Here is a 12,437-nt window from a genome sequence, read left to right as displayed (position 1 = left end):
ACAACCAAAAATAAAAAAAAATTTTTTTATAAAAAGACATCTTCAGGTGGCTGATTCACCTTTCAACTGATGGGAACCACCATACTTTGTAATTGTTTAAGCCAGTTTAAGTGTGAGTTTCTGCCATTAATTTCAAAAGCATCCTGATCTACAGTTGATTTACGGTGTGTGAAGAGCTCTGGGTTCTTATTTTATCTCAAATTTTCCACATGCATGCTCAGTCACTTCAGAGGTCCGACTCTTTGCGACCCGATGGACTGTATCTCACCAGGCTCCTCTGTCCGTGGGATTTTCCAGGCAAGAATGCTGGAGTGGGTTGCTGTTTCCTTCTCCAGGGGAGCTTCCTGATCCAGGGATCAAACCTGTGCCTCTTACATCTCCTGCATTGGCATTGGCATTGGCAGGCAGGTTCTTTACCAAAGAGTGTGCAAAGTTCAAAACAGGTTTGGGAGACCCCAAACACTTACTGTCCCCAAGAAGGCTGTGAAAGAGAGAATTTTCCACTTGAAAGGGGACTGATTTGTTAATAACTGATGTTGGGTTTTTATTTAGAAAATACAACACGCCCAAAAGTTAATAAAACAGGCCATGTAAGCAGTTCTTTGCAGGAAACCACCCTCAACAAGATGCATTTGTCACTTTAGCAAAACTATATTGTCACCAACTTTTAGGAGAAGAGGGCAGCAGAGGTTGAGATGGTTAGATAGTATCACCGACACATGAGTTTGAGAAAACTTCAGGAGATAGTGAAGGACAGGGAAGCCTGGTGTGCTGCAGTTCAAGGGTTTGAAAAGAGTCGGACACGACTCAGTGAGTGATCAAAAACAGCAACAGCAAACAGCCAGGCACTCCCGTGCTCTACTCACCTCCAGCCCAAGCACACCTTTTGGATCTTTGAATCACACGATACTTTGCCTAACTTGTCGGTTCTTTCCATAGGTCAAAGCAGTAGAAATGAAGACTAGGTCATTAACACGTGAGCAGACCTCTTCCCTGGCCTCCCCTTCAGAAGTCTCCTGAACAAATTGTGTGAACAAGATAACATCCAGAGGAAGACCACGAGGAGCTGACAAGACTGCACGCGGTGGGGGATCAAAGCGCCTCTGCCCCCATCTCAATGACTGAGATTACTTTCTGTTTCTCTTTAAAAGCTTTCATGGCCGAACAGAACCTTCAGAGGTGGTTTTGGAGGGGTGGGGTGGGGAGGGGAACTCTGACGGAGCCATCTATTGTCTCAGACCCGAAACCCAGACACAGAAGTCCTTATTGCCCTGGGAGATATTTTAAGGTTTAACACTTTTTTATTTATTTTTTTTTTCATTTATTTTTATTAGTTGGAGGCTAATTACTTTACAATATTGTAGTAGTTTTTGCCATACATTGACATGAATCAGCCATGGATTTACATGTGTTCCCCATCCTGATCCATTTAACACTTTTCAACCGCACTCCTATTTTCTATACATTTTCCCATCATTTCTACTGAATGAAATCTGTCTGGATGAGTTGGGTTTTTTTTTCCTTTTTCTTTAAAAAAAAAAGCTTTTTATTTTGTATTGGGTTGTTGTTATTGTTCAGTCGCTAAGTGGTGTCTGACTCTTTGCAACCCCATGGACTGTAGCATGCCAGGCTTCCTTGTCCTTCACCATCTCCCAGAGTTTATTCAAACTCATGTCCATTGAGTCAGTGATGCCATCCAACCTGTTCATCCTCTGTCATCCCCTTCTCCTCCCGCTTTCAATCTTTCCCAGCATCAGGGTCTTTTCCAATGAGTCAGTTCTTCGCATCAAGTGGCCAAAGTATTGGAGCTTCAGCTTCAGCATCAGTCCTTCCAATGAATATTCAGAGTTGATTTCCTTTAGGATTGACTGGTTTGATCTCCTTGCTGTCTCAGGGACTCTCCAGCACCACAGTTCAAAAGCATCAATTCTTCAGCGCTCAGTCTTCTTTATGGCCCAACTCTCACATTCATGCATGACTACTGGAAAAATTATAGCTTGGACTATACAGATAGCTTCAGGAGAAAGGTCTCAGCCATACATATACATGTATCCATTCTCCCCCAAACTCCCCTCCCATCCAGGCTGCCACATAACATTGAGTAGAATTCCAACAGTAGGTCCTTGTTGGTTATCCATTTTAAACATAGCGGTGTGTACATATCCATCCCAAACTCCCTAACTGCCCCTTCCCCCCATTCCATCTCCACACAACCTTGGACCCTAACATTGTCTAAGTCGATGAGTCTCTTTCTGATTTGTAAATTCATTTGTATCATTTCTTTTTAGATTCCTCCTTTAAGGGATGTCATATGATATTTCTCTTTCTCTGACTTACTTCACTCAGGATGACAGTCTCTAGGTCTGGGTGGGTTTTTTCTTAATAGAGTGAATAGGAGTTCCATGAGAATGCTGGTCCAGTAGGGACTCCCCACCACCCTCCGCCTGCCTGCACTCAGCACTAGACTCGCTCTGCAGGAAGGAGAGAGGCCACGTTCAATATAAATGCAAAACGCTCCAGACACTCAGGATCATCTGCGCTTTGCGTGAATCACGACAGCAGCTTGCAAGTGGGCAGGACTTGGCAGAGCGGCCCCGTCACAAATCCACCAACACGCTCCTCGGAAGTGCCTGTGAAATCTGCCTCAATCGCTAATTTCACACTCCAGGGACAGAGCTGCGAGCAGCTCCGGGCACAGAATTCCCGTTTTCAGAACAGTCTCCTTACCCTCAGACCCCCTTGGATGGCATTTCCTCCACCTTTTAAAAAATTTAAATGCTCGATTCTTTTTTTCAGGTCAAATTTCAGGGGTTTTGTTGTTTTGTTTTTTGTGGGGTTTTTTTGCTTCATTGTCTCTTTAGTGCCTTGACTTTGCTAACAGCAGAGATTTTATTTTGGCTTCAGATCTTTTGTGAAGCTCTCTCTGGCTGGGTTGCATTTTTGAAAAATCAAAATGAATCGCTCGCATATTCTGCATTTATTATTCCCTCTCTTGCAGCTTTCTAAATAATGTAGGAACTGTAGATGCTTCTGTGATGAACGTGAATGCATTTGAAATGCACTGTTAAGATATGCCTTTCACCTCCGCTCAGATCAGAAAATGAGTTTTCTTCCTGGGTTTCCGCAGACCTGAGAAGCACTCCTCACTTCTGAAATGTGTCAGAAGATACGGGGAGGGTCCTTTGGGCCCAAGAAAGTGAGGATCCTGAGTTGACTGCAAGAATTTTGGTGGTTAGATTTATAAACCCTAAAAGGTTTGCGATTGGGATTAAGGTTTGATTATTTTGATTGTTCTTGTTGTCAACAAACTCAATTGGGCATTTCCATCAACTCAGACATAATATCTATTCAGCTCATAAAATATTGTGAAAATCTGGTTCGCTTTCTGGGAAAGAAATCACAGGTTTGTTTCTGATATAAATTGGATTCTGAAGGGTTTTTTGCTTGTTTGTTTAAGAAGCCACAGTTCTCATTCTAATATTTAAGAATAAGATTAGTTAAGCAACCAGGAAATTTGAGGCAGACATCTCAAATTTTAATTCCTAGTAAAACAACAGATCCAGTCTTTATTTTAAAATTTGGTGTTTTGTTCCTTAAGGATTTGGAGGACATCAATTTTGATTTTTTAATATTGCATTAAAATCATGTTTATCTTGACTACCCTAGCTTTTTGCACTTCACCTGCCTTACGTCCATCCCAGCCCTGAATTCATTTCAAGATCAAGGAAGCAATGAGTGTAGGAGTCCCGAGCGAAGGACAGAAGTTTTGGGGCCTCAACCTTGCCCTCAGCAAAGATGGTGGCAAACTGGGGTCTCCCCTAGAGAAAAGGGAGATTTGAGTCTAAGGCGGGCCCCAGGCTCAGGTCTCCTGAGCCTTCCTAAACAGCAGGGATTAAATCTCGAAGGAACGGCTACCTTACCTGCCCACTTCTTGCATTTCCTGCCTTTTTTTTCTCCTCTCTCTCTCTTCGTTCTCTTGACCTGAGACGGGACCAGCATCACACTGCCAGCTTCATTCCAATTTAAACCAACGGAGTGCCAGGACGTTCCTTGGGTGAGGGTCTCTCAGTTGAAACATCAGCCAGGGGGAGAAAGCGGAAGATTTCCAGGCAAGACAGGCCTCCAAAATGCCAAATATTTAGATATTTGAAAGAACCTACTTGCATCAGTGACTTTTCTCCCCCATTTATTTCTGCAGACAATTGAAGGGCCTGTACATGTTTGGGACTGGTTATTGTAGTGGCAAAATGGTCTTTTAATCACCCAACAGACATTACCTTTTTATAACAGCTACAGGGGAGCATGACACCATGGCACCCTGAGGGTGTTGCATGCCTCAAAGTCAAGGCTGGAAGGGCAGCTCATCTCAGACTTGGCAGAGTCCGTTATGACCCTCCTGGAACACGAGAGGCTGGAAGGCTGTGGGAGCTGTCCCTAGGCCACTGCCCCCCACCGCCTCCTTCTCATCCTGGGAGGCTGTCATGGGCATTTTCTCATCACCAGCAGGCTGAGGTCTGAGGCTGTCTCTCACCACCGGGAATAGAGCTGCGGACTAGAACACCGCTCAGCTCGGTCTAGAACCGGCTTCTTGACAACAGGTATCCGATCATTCACTGCCACCATCCAGCCGCTTTTCTTAAATGTCCCCCTGTATCCTAGAGGTCAAGCTTTCCTTTGAGCCGAAAGCCCTTGGAGACAAGCAGAGACACCGAAGGAATTAGCATAAAAGGACATTTATTGACCCACACAACTTACAGGCAATCTAAGGCAGTGATTCTTAACACAGGTAATCTGCCCGCCCCCCGCTCCAGGGATACTTAGCAATGTATGGAGATATTTTTGGCTGTCACTGGAGGGAGAGGAAGCCGTGTGCTATGGGCACCTGCTGTTAAACATCCTATAATGTACAGGAAAACCCCTCACAACAAGAAGTATCTAACCCCAAATTGTCTACAGTTCTGAGGTTGAGAAACCTGCTCTAAGAGGAATGGCTTCAGGCATGGCTGAATCCAGAAGCACAAGTCAAGTCTTTAAGACTCCATTTCTCTCCAAGGTTTGGCTGTTTTCCTCTGTATTGACCTCACGCTCAAGCCGGATCTCTCTGTTCTATAGCCTGGTTCAGATTCTCACAGAAACCAGTCCTGAGAAAAGACAGGTGGTTTTTCCAGTAAGTCAAACCAAGTCTGCATTGAGATTCACTTGCCATCCAGGAGTCACTTTGACCTAAGGGAGCAGGGGTAGTGGGGAGAAGGAGATTGCACCGTTTATTGAGGCTAGCTGGAAGCTAGCGGGGTCAACTCTGGCACATGAATTGAAGAAGGGAGGGATTATTCACCCAAAATAAAATCAGTGCAGTGCTACCAGAAGAACAAAAGTAATGGACACCTGCCACCACATTTATGAATGAAAGGCGTAGAAGGAGAATCCGTGTAGAGGGTTAAACACACACTATGGAGAAAGAAGCAGATGAAACGTGAGACAAGGAAAGAATGGAAATATGAGTTCAATTGTGCTTTCCAGAAAATATGCCCTACTGAGGATTGGCAGGCATTTTCTTTTTTTTTTTTTAATTTGATTAGGAGAAAATTATCAATACATGTGACATGTACATATCTTCCACACATTTCAACGAGCTCACATAAACTTGTGCAGGAGGAAATATTTTTGCAAAGTGTAATGCATGATACAAACAAAAAGGAATGTGGAAATTATTGCCCCAGATGCTGGAACTGTAAAAACATGTATTTCCCTCGGGGTCCTGTTTCCATAGAGAAATCAAGTTCTATTTACTTGTTTTTAAAGATGAAAGTATGGTGCCTACATTCCTTAACAATGAGAAAGAATGCATATGTTAAGGTAATGATGATTAGTCAGCAGCCCCATTTGACTCAAAACACTCTGGTTCTTCAATCAAGAGGACATATGTTAATAAACCTGCAATAGCCAATGATCAACAGAGGAGTCACACGCATAGACCCAACTTGCTGAAGCTGATGGAGATTTAAGGGAGAAGGTGAACCCTCCTGGAAAGCCAGGATTGTCTCTGGTGCACGGGGCTGGACTCAAAGGGGATAGAGACTTAAAAGAAAAAACCCACCGCTGTCATTGAAGTAATAACAACTCTATTCTTCTTTCTGTTGGTAAAGTCTTTCCGTGTCCCCATCACCCACCACTCTCCCTGTTCCTTATGCCTCAAACCACTGTCCTCATTTCTGGTCCCTCAGTTCTCCAGGCCTGTTCCCTCCCCTGGGCCTTCACACTTGCTGTCCCCTCTGCCTGGAACACTGGAGACCATGACAGTAGCCTCTCTCCCGGAGTCCTGGTGGAATTAAATGAGTTTCATATTTAAAAGGGTTGTAACAGTGGTGGCATATAGCACCCAGGATATATTCGTGATTATTATTACTATCCATTTACCCAGTGGGATTCCCAGGTGGCCCAACAGTAAAGAGTCCACCTGCCAAAGCACGAGACGCAGGAGATGCTCGTTCGATCTTTGACTCAGGAAGATCCCCTGGAGGAGAAAATGGCAACCTGCTCCAGTATTCTTGCCTGGAAAACCCCATGGAGAGAGGGGCCTGGGGGCCTGCAGTCCATAGTGTTGCAAAGAGTTGGACATGACTGTGCGACTGAGCACATATTCACCCAATAGTGACTAACCCTGTTAATGCTACGATTGTGAATGAGGCAGGCATGGTCTCTGTCTTCATGGACTTGACATTCTGTTGGGGTGACAGATATGACAATTACAGGTAGTCATCATGCTATGGAAACCGTGGGTAGTCATCACTTTAGTCCATTACACCCGGAACCTGCCTTCACTAATCAAGGCCATTTTAATTGTTGCTACAAAAGACTGGCAGGTCCTCCAGGCTGCATGTAGCCGAAACAATAAGGTGTTTGCTCAAGGTGTTTTCCAGGAACTTGGAGTCAGCCACATCTAGTTCTAGCTGAGCTGGGGAAAACTGGTCAGGATCCCTGACCCTCCAACTGGGCATGCCTGAGTGTCCGCTTGGTGACCTTTTGACATCAGAGAGCTGAAAACTCCATCTTCAGATCGTGATAAGTGCCTATTTCTGAACACGTGTCCCGTGAAGAGATCTGTAGCTTAGTTATGCCTGCGCAGAACTACAATGAACGTACGTTTTTCTTAATTCCAAACACCTTTTCCTATGCTCTCCACACCTAGGACCTCCCAGCTCTATTATCCCATAAATACCCTGAGCCCCAACCTTTGGGGAGGTTGTTCTCCCATATCCATACTTGTTCTCCCACTTGTTCTCCCATCTCCATACTTGGCGGTCTTATGAGTAAGCACTTTCTTTGCTGCAAATGCCAGCATCTCAGCACTTCGGCTTGCCAGGCATCGTGCAAGTGAACCTAGCTTGGTAACACTATGAAGAAATAAGATGGGGTGTGGTGGGCTGCACAGTAAAGAGGGGACATAAACCTCTGCAGATGTCAAAGAAGTCAAAGAAGGCTTCATGGAGGAGGTGTATTTTTAGCTGAGACCCGGAAAATGAGTAGGAGCTTGAAGTGCTAAGAACCAAGTAGCATCTCAGATGGGGACAGTACAGCAAAAGCCCTGAGTGGGGAGGGGGCTTGAGTGTCCAAGAAAGAACAAGGCCTGTGTGGCCTGAGTAGAGAAAGCGTCCAGAGGCAGGGAGAGACCAGAGTGAATTTCAACATTCATGTCAGGAGAGCGATTTGAGCAGCAGAAAACCAGGGTGTGATTTGCTCTCTTCCAAGGCTTCCCGGGTGGCTCAGTGGTAAAGAGTCTGCCTGCCAGTGCAGGAGAAGCAGGTCTGATCCCTGGGTCGAGAAGATTCCCTGGAGGAGGAAATGGCAACCCACTCCAGTATTCTTGCCTAGCAAATCCCATGGACAGAAGAGTCTGGTGGGCTACAGTCCATGGGGTCACAAAAGAGTCAGACACTTGGCAACTTGGCAACTAAACCACCACCCTCTGGCTACTGAGTGCCCCCAGAGTAGAAACAGGGACACCAGTGAGGCAGCCAAGAGGCAAGGGTGACTGGTGATCGGGAGAGGCCGGGAGGTAAAGCAAAGTGGAGCCGCGCAAGATGCCTTCCAGAGGCAGTGCCATGGAGGTGGCCGAGATGACGGACTGGATGTGGGGAAAGAGGAGAAGGAGGGCGACCAAGGGGGCTGGCCTCAGCCACTGGGCACATGATGTTCGATTGAGTGAGGACCCTTGGTGACAAGCAGAAAGACTGTTTTTCATCCCTGAGTTCCCACGGAGATGCTCTCAGAAAGCCCTGAGCCCCAGTACATGTGTGCAGGGAGGCAGGACGTACTCCTTGTGGCCGGGGAGCGATTGGGAAGGCCTCCGGGGTTTGAATGCAACAGGTTTACCCAAAGGAGCGTGGCTCCCTCTCCCCACAGTAATTAGAGCCCCCGGCCAGTTCCATCCACCGGAACTGGGAGCCTGGAGCTGTTGGGACTTTCAGCTCCTGCAGCCTCATCTGGTTGTTCCAGGACTTAGATTCTTCTCTACAAGTTCACCCACCCGCCCACGCGCCCCGGGGACCAGCCTCCCTGTCTGTAAGGTTTATTGACTGATTATTTGGAAAGAAGGAAAGCTTACGGGGGATGAACACTCATCACGCTTTCTATTTCTAATCTGGTCTTGGGCAGAGTGTCTCAACAGGACATTTTTGGCACTTTGTACAGGGCGATTCATTGTAAGGGACCGTCCAGGCACTGAAGGATCTTAGTCTCTACCCCACACGTTGTAACTGAAAACTCCCAATTCATTTCCAATCACTGAGTGTGCATGCAAATCTAGCTCTTAAAATGTCTTAGAAAGTCTGAGAAGGACAAGGGGAACCACCCCACCCCCGTGGCACCATCTGACAAGCGTGGCAAATGGGTTAGTTCCGAGCTCGGCTGCCTGCAAATATCCCATTACTGATGGCGACATGTGCAAAGAAAGTGGATGTTACTTAGTAAGCGTGCAGCCTTGCAAAAATAGGCAGTTATGACAAAATGTAAGAATTGGAAAAAAGGGACCCACCATCAAGACCCACATAGTTCCGGGCACTGAGGAGGCAGCGGTGACCCCAGACCTGCCCCTGCAGATCTTGCCCTCGAGACAGGAGACAGTCAGTCAGCAAGAAATCAAAGCAACACTGGAGACAATTCCAGATAACAAGGCGTGTACTGGGAAGAACTTTAACCAGCCGAAGTGATGGAGCGGCGGGCAGGGGTGGACCTGAACAGGGACTCAGGGAATGAGGAGGGGACACCGGACCTGAGTCCTGGAGGAGGAGAAGGAGCGGATTGTGGAAGCGGTCGGGGACGGGGCCCAGGCAGAGACAGTCATGGCCCACCGGCCATCCCCACGGGCCCAGCAGGACCCGTGGAGACCCGGCCTCAACCTGCCCCTGCACAAAGTCCCTGCACTTGCAGCCTGGCGGTCATCAGGAGCCCCTGGAATGAGTGACTAAGGGCATAGATTCTGGTGCCAGGCTGCCTGGGTCCAAATCCCAGTTCTGCCACTTCCTAGCTGGGTGAGATCTCTCTAATGCCCGTCCCCTTATCTATAGAAGATAATCATGCACCCATCTCATGGGGCTGCTGTAAGGATGAGGCAGATTACCGCCCTCAGCACAGCACCTGATCCCAACCAAGTCCATGCTATCCACGGTTACGGCTGGGATGGGAAAGTCCAGCATGTTCCGTGGGATTCCAAAAAAGCAATGTTAACAGACCGGGATGTCCAACATGACGGGCCAAGGGTGGACATGAAAGACGAACACAGTTGGCACCAGAGCATCTGTTTCCCTAGAACCCGTGCCTACATTTTTATAGCAAAGAATTGAACAGCAGCCCGGCAGCACTTCACGGAAAATTAATTACCCCTGCGCTTGCCCCGCCCCTATTCTCCCCATTTAACCTGTACTCTGCCACCCCACCCACCCCTACAGGGTTCCGAAACCACAGATTACACACGGAGAGGGGGTGGGGGGTCCCCGGGGCTTCAGACACTGAGACAGGGCAAGGGGAAGCGGGGCCGGGCGGAGTGCCCCCGCGCGTGTTACCGAACCACCCTCTGTGGTGTTCCGCACACCCGATGCCCCTTTGCGCCTTAGACGCCGGGCGCGCCTCGGGATGGGGAGGGCCGGGACACCGCCTGTGGAACCGGTGCTTGCTTGAATCGCTCCATCACACCTGACACCGGGGCTCCTGGAGACACAAGAGGAGAAGACGCGGAGGCTTCCTCCCTCCTAGAACCATCTTCTGTCAGGGAGGAGAAGCGAAAGAGGAGGCGCCGGCCGATCCCAGCAGCGGCCACAGTTTCCAGAGCATCTCCCCCCACAGACGAGCACCCTGCCCTCAGATGCGCCCTGGCGCCTGGAAGCAGCAGATAACAGACGCCCCTGAACTTGCAGAGTCCTGCCCAGATTTCGGTCTTAAGGAGTAATTTGCAAGAAGTAATTTGCTGGATTGAGCAGCGGCCAGGAATCTGGGCTGATTGGCGTTCTCTCTTGGCCGCTGTTCTGGACTCCGGAGTCAGGGCTGGGGCTGGGGGCTCCCGCTTGGCCTCGGGGTGGGCGGGGCCCTCGCGGGCTGCCTGGAGCGACAGAGAGCACGGGCCGACTTAATGGACTTGTTTGCAGCCCTGCAGGAGGCCACAGCTTAGCGTGTCCCCTCCTGATTAAAGCACAGCGGTCACCTGTCCCCATCAGAGCCGACAAAAGAGGATCGCTTTGGACCCAAGGATCTTAGGGAGCTCCTCCGATGCCAAAGCCTGGCGCCGGCCCCCAGCATTCTTAAAGTGACCCTTTCTTTTTTTTTTTTTTTTAATTTATTTATTTATTGACTTGGCTGCGTCAGGTCTTAGTTGCAATGCACAGAATCTTCACTATGTCACAGGGGATCTTACATTGTGGCACACGGACCTTCTAGTTGGGGCTCAGTAGCCTCACGGCATGTGGGATCTTAGTTCCCCGACCAAGGATCGAACCCACATCCCCTGTATTGTAAGGTGGATTCTTAACCGCTGGACCACCAGGGAAGTCCCTTAAAGTGACCCTTTCAGGAGGGGGAAATGGTTCCATGGGGCCCGCATCCAGACTCTGGGGAGGGGGCAGAAGGACAATGTCCTGAACCTGACCCTGCCCTGGCCTAGGGGAGGGTGTCTGCCTGGAGGCGGAGCTACTGAGGTAAATGCCCACAGGCCTGGGGGTCCCAGGACTCCCACAGAGGCTGGAGGAGGGGCGGCACCCACGGGATGACCTCTCTCCAGAATGGAGACCGCGTGGAAACACGCCCAGCCTCACCTGGCCTTCCAGCCGCCAGGGCAACCCTAGGAAAACGGAGGTCGTGTCCACTCCAGGACTGCGGGCTGCCTCAGGGCAGGGCCTGGCCAGGCGTCCCTGTAACCCTGGGCCCCACCCCCTCCCCTGCAGAGAGCCCCCCTCGGCCCCAGGGGAATGGAGCAGACGCCCCTCTGAGCAGCATGAGCTCGCTGGGCAGTGCCCCCTGAACACGACTCAGTCTTGGGGGAAAAGCCCTCATGTCACACCCCCCAGCCCAGCGCCAACACGCCCTGACGCTCACGACTTTCCAGAATGATTTTCCCTGAGTCAGAGGTCACACCGAGGACCAAAACCAGCCAGGAGGTGTCTAGTTCATCCCTCCTGTGTTTTGGGGAAAAGTGAATCTACTGCCAACATGTGAAAACCTTGAGATTTCCCTTGAGAATCTGATTCTCTTAAGGTCTCAGGAGAGGGGACACCTGGGCCCAGACCCTCCCCTGGAGCACGTGGCGGCCCCAAGTCCAGGGCCCCCCAGACAGGCTCGTGCTCCGCAGTCTGCCCCAGCCCCCTCCCCTCCCTCTCGCCCCACATGGAGACCCAGGACCTGCCCCCAGACCCTGAGCTGCTCTGTCCACAGGCCCCTTGCTGGCTCTGTGTCCTGGCAATCTCTCCCCTCCCTGGGTGCCCCCTCCACAGGGAAGCTGCAACAGCACCCACCCTGCAGGGCAGGGGGATTGGCTGAGAAATATCCACGACCTGTTTGGAATGTGTCTGGCAAGTGGGATCCCTACGGAAGTGCTGGCTGCTGGCTGATTGGGCCAAGCCCTCATCACGCCTGTTACCTGCCAGGCCCGTGGACATCGGGTTGAGGCCTGCTGCAGACAGAGGAACCACCCGTGGCCATTCTCTCCAGCTTTCTCCATTGCCACCGCTTTCTCCCCAGCCCCCCTCCCACCGTGTCCCACACCCAGCGGGCGAAGACACAGACCTCGAGTCCCGCCATGTGGGACTCCACCACCCTGGTCCCCGCCTGCACTGCGGACCTCTTTGGACTTGGTGGGATTTTCTCCCACGTCTCATACCTGGATGTGAATCCACCCACCAGCAATTTCAGGACCACAGGGGCGATCTGATCAGATTTGCAATGGTGTTCTT

This window comes from Cervus elaphus, chromosome 23 (assembly GCF_910594005.1).
Source record: "Cervus elaphus chromosome 23, mCerEla1.1, whole genome shotgun sequence".
Lineage (NCBI taxonomy): Eukaryota > Metazoa > Chordata > Mammalia > Artiodactyla > Cervidae > Cervus > Cervus elaphus.
Note: the sequence above shows the minus strand (reverse complement) of the source record.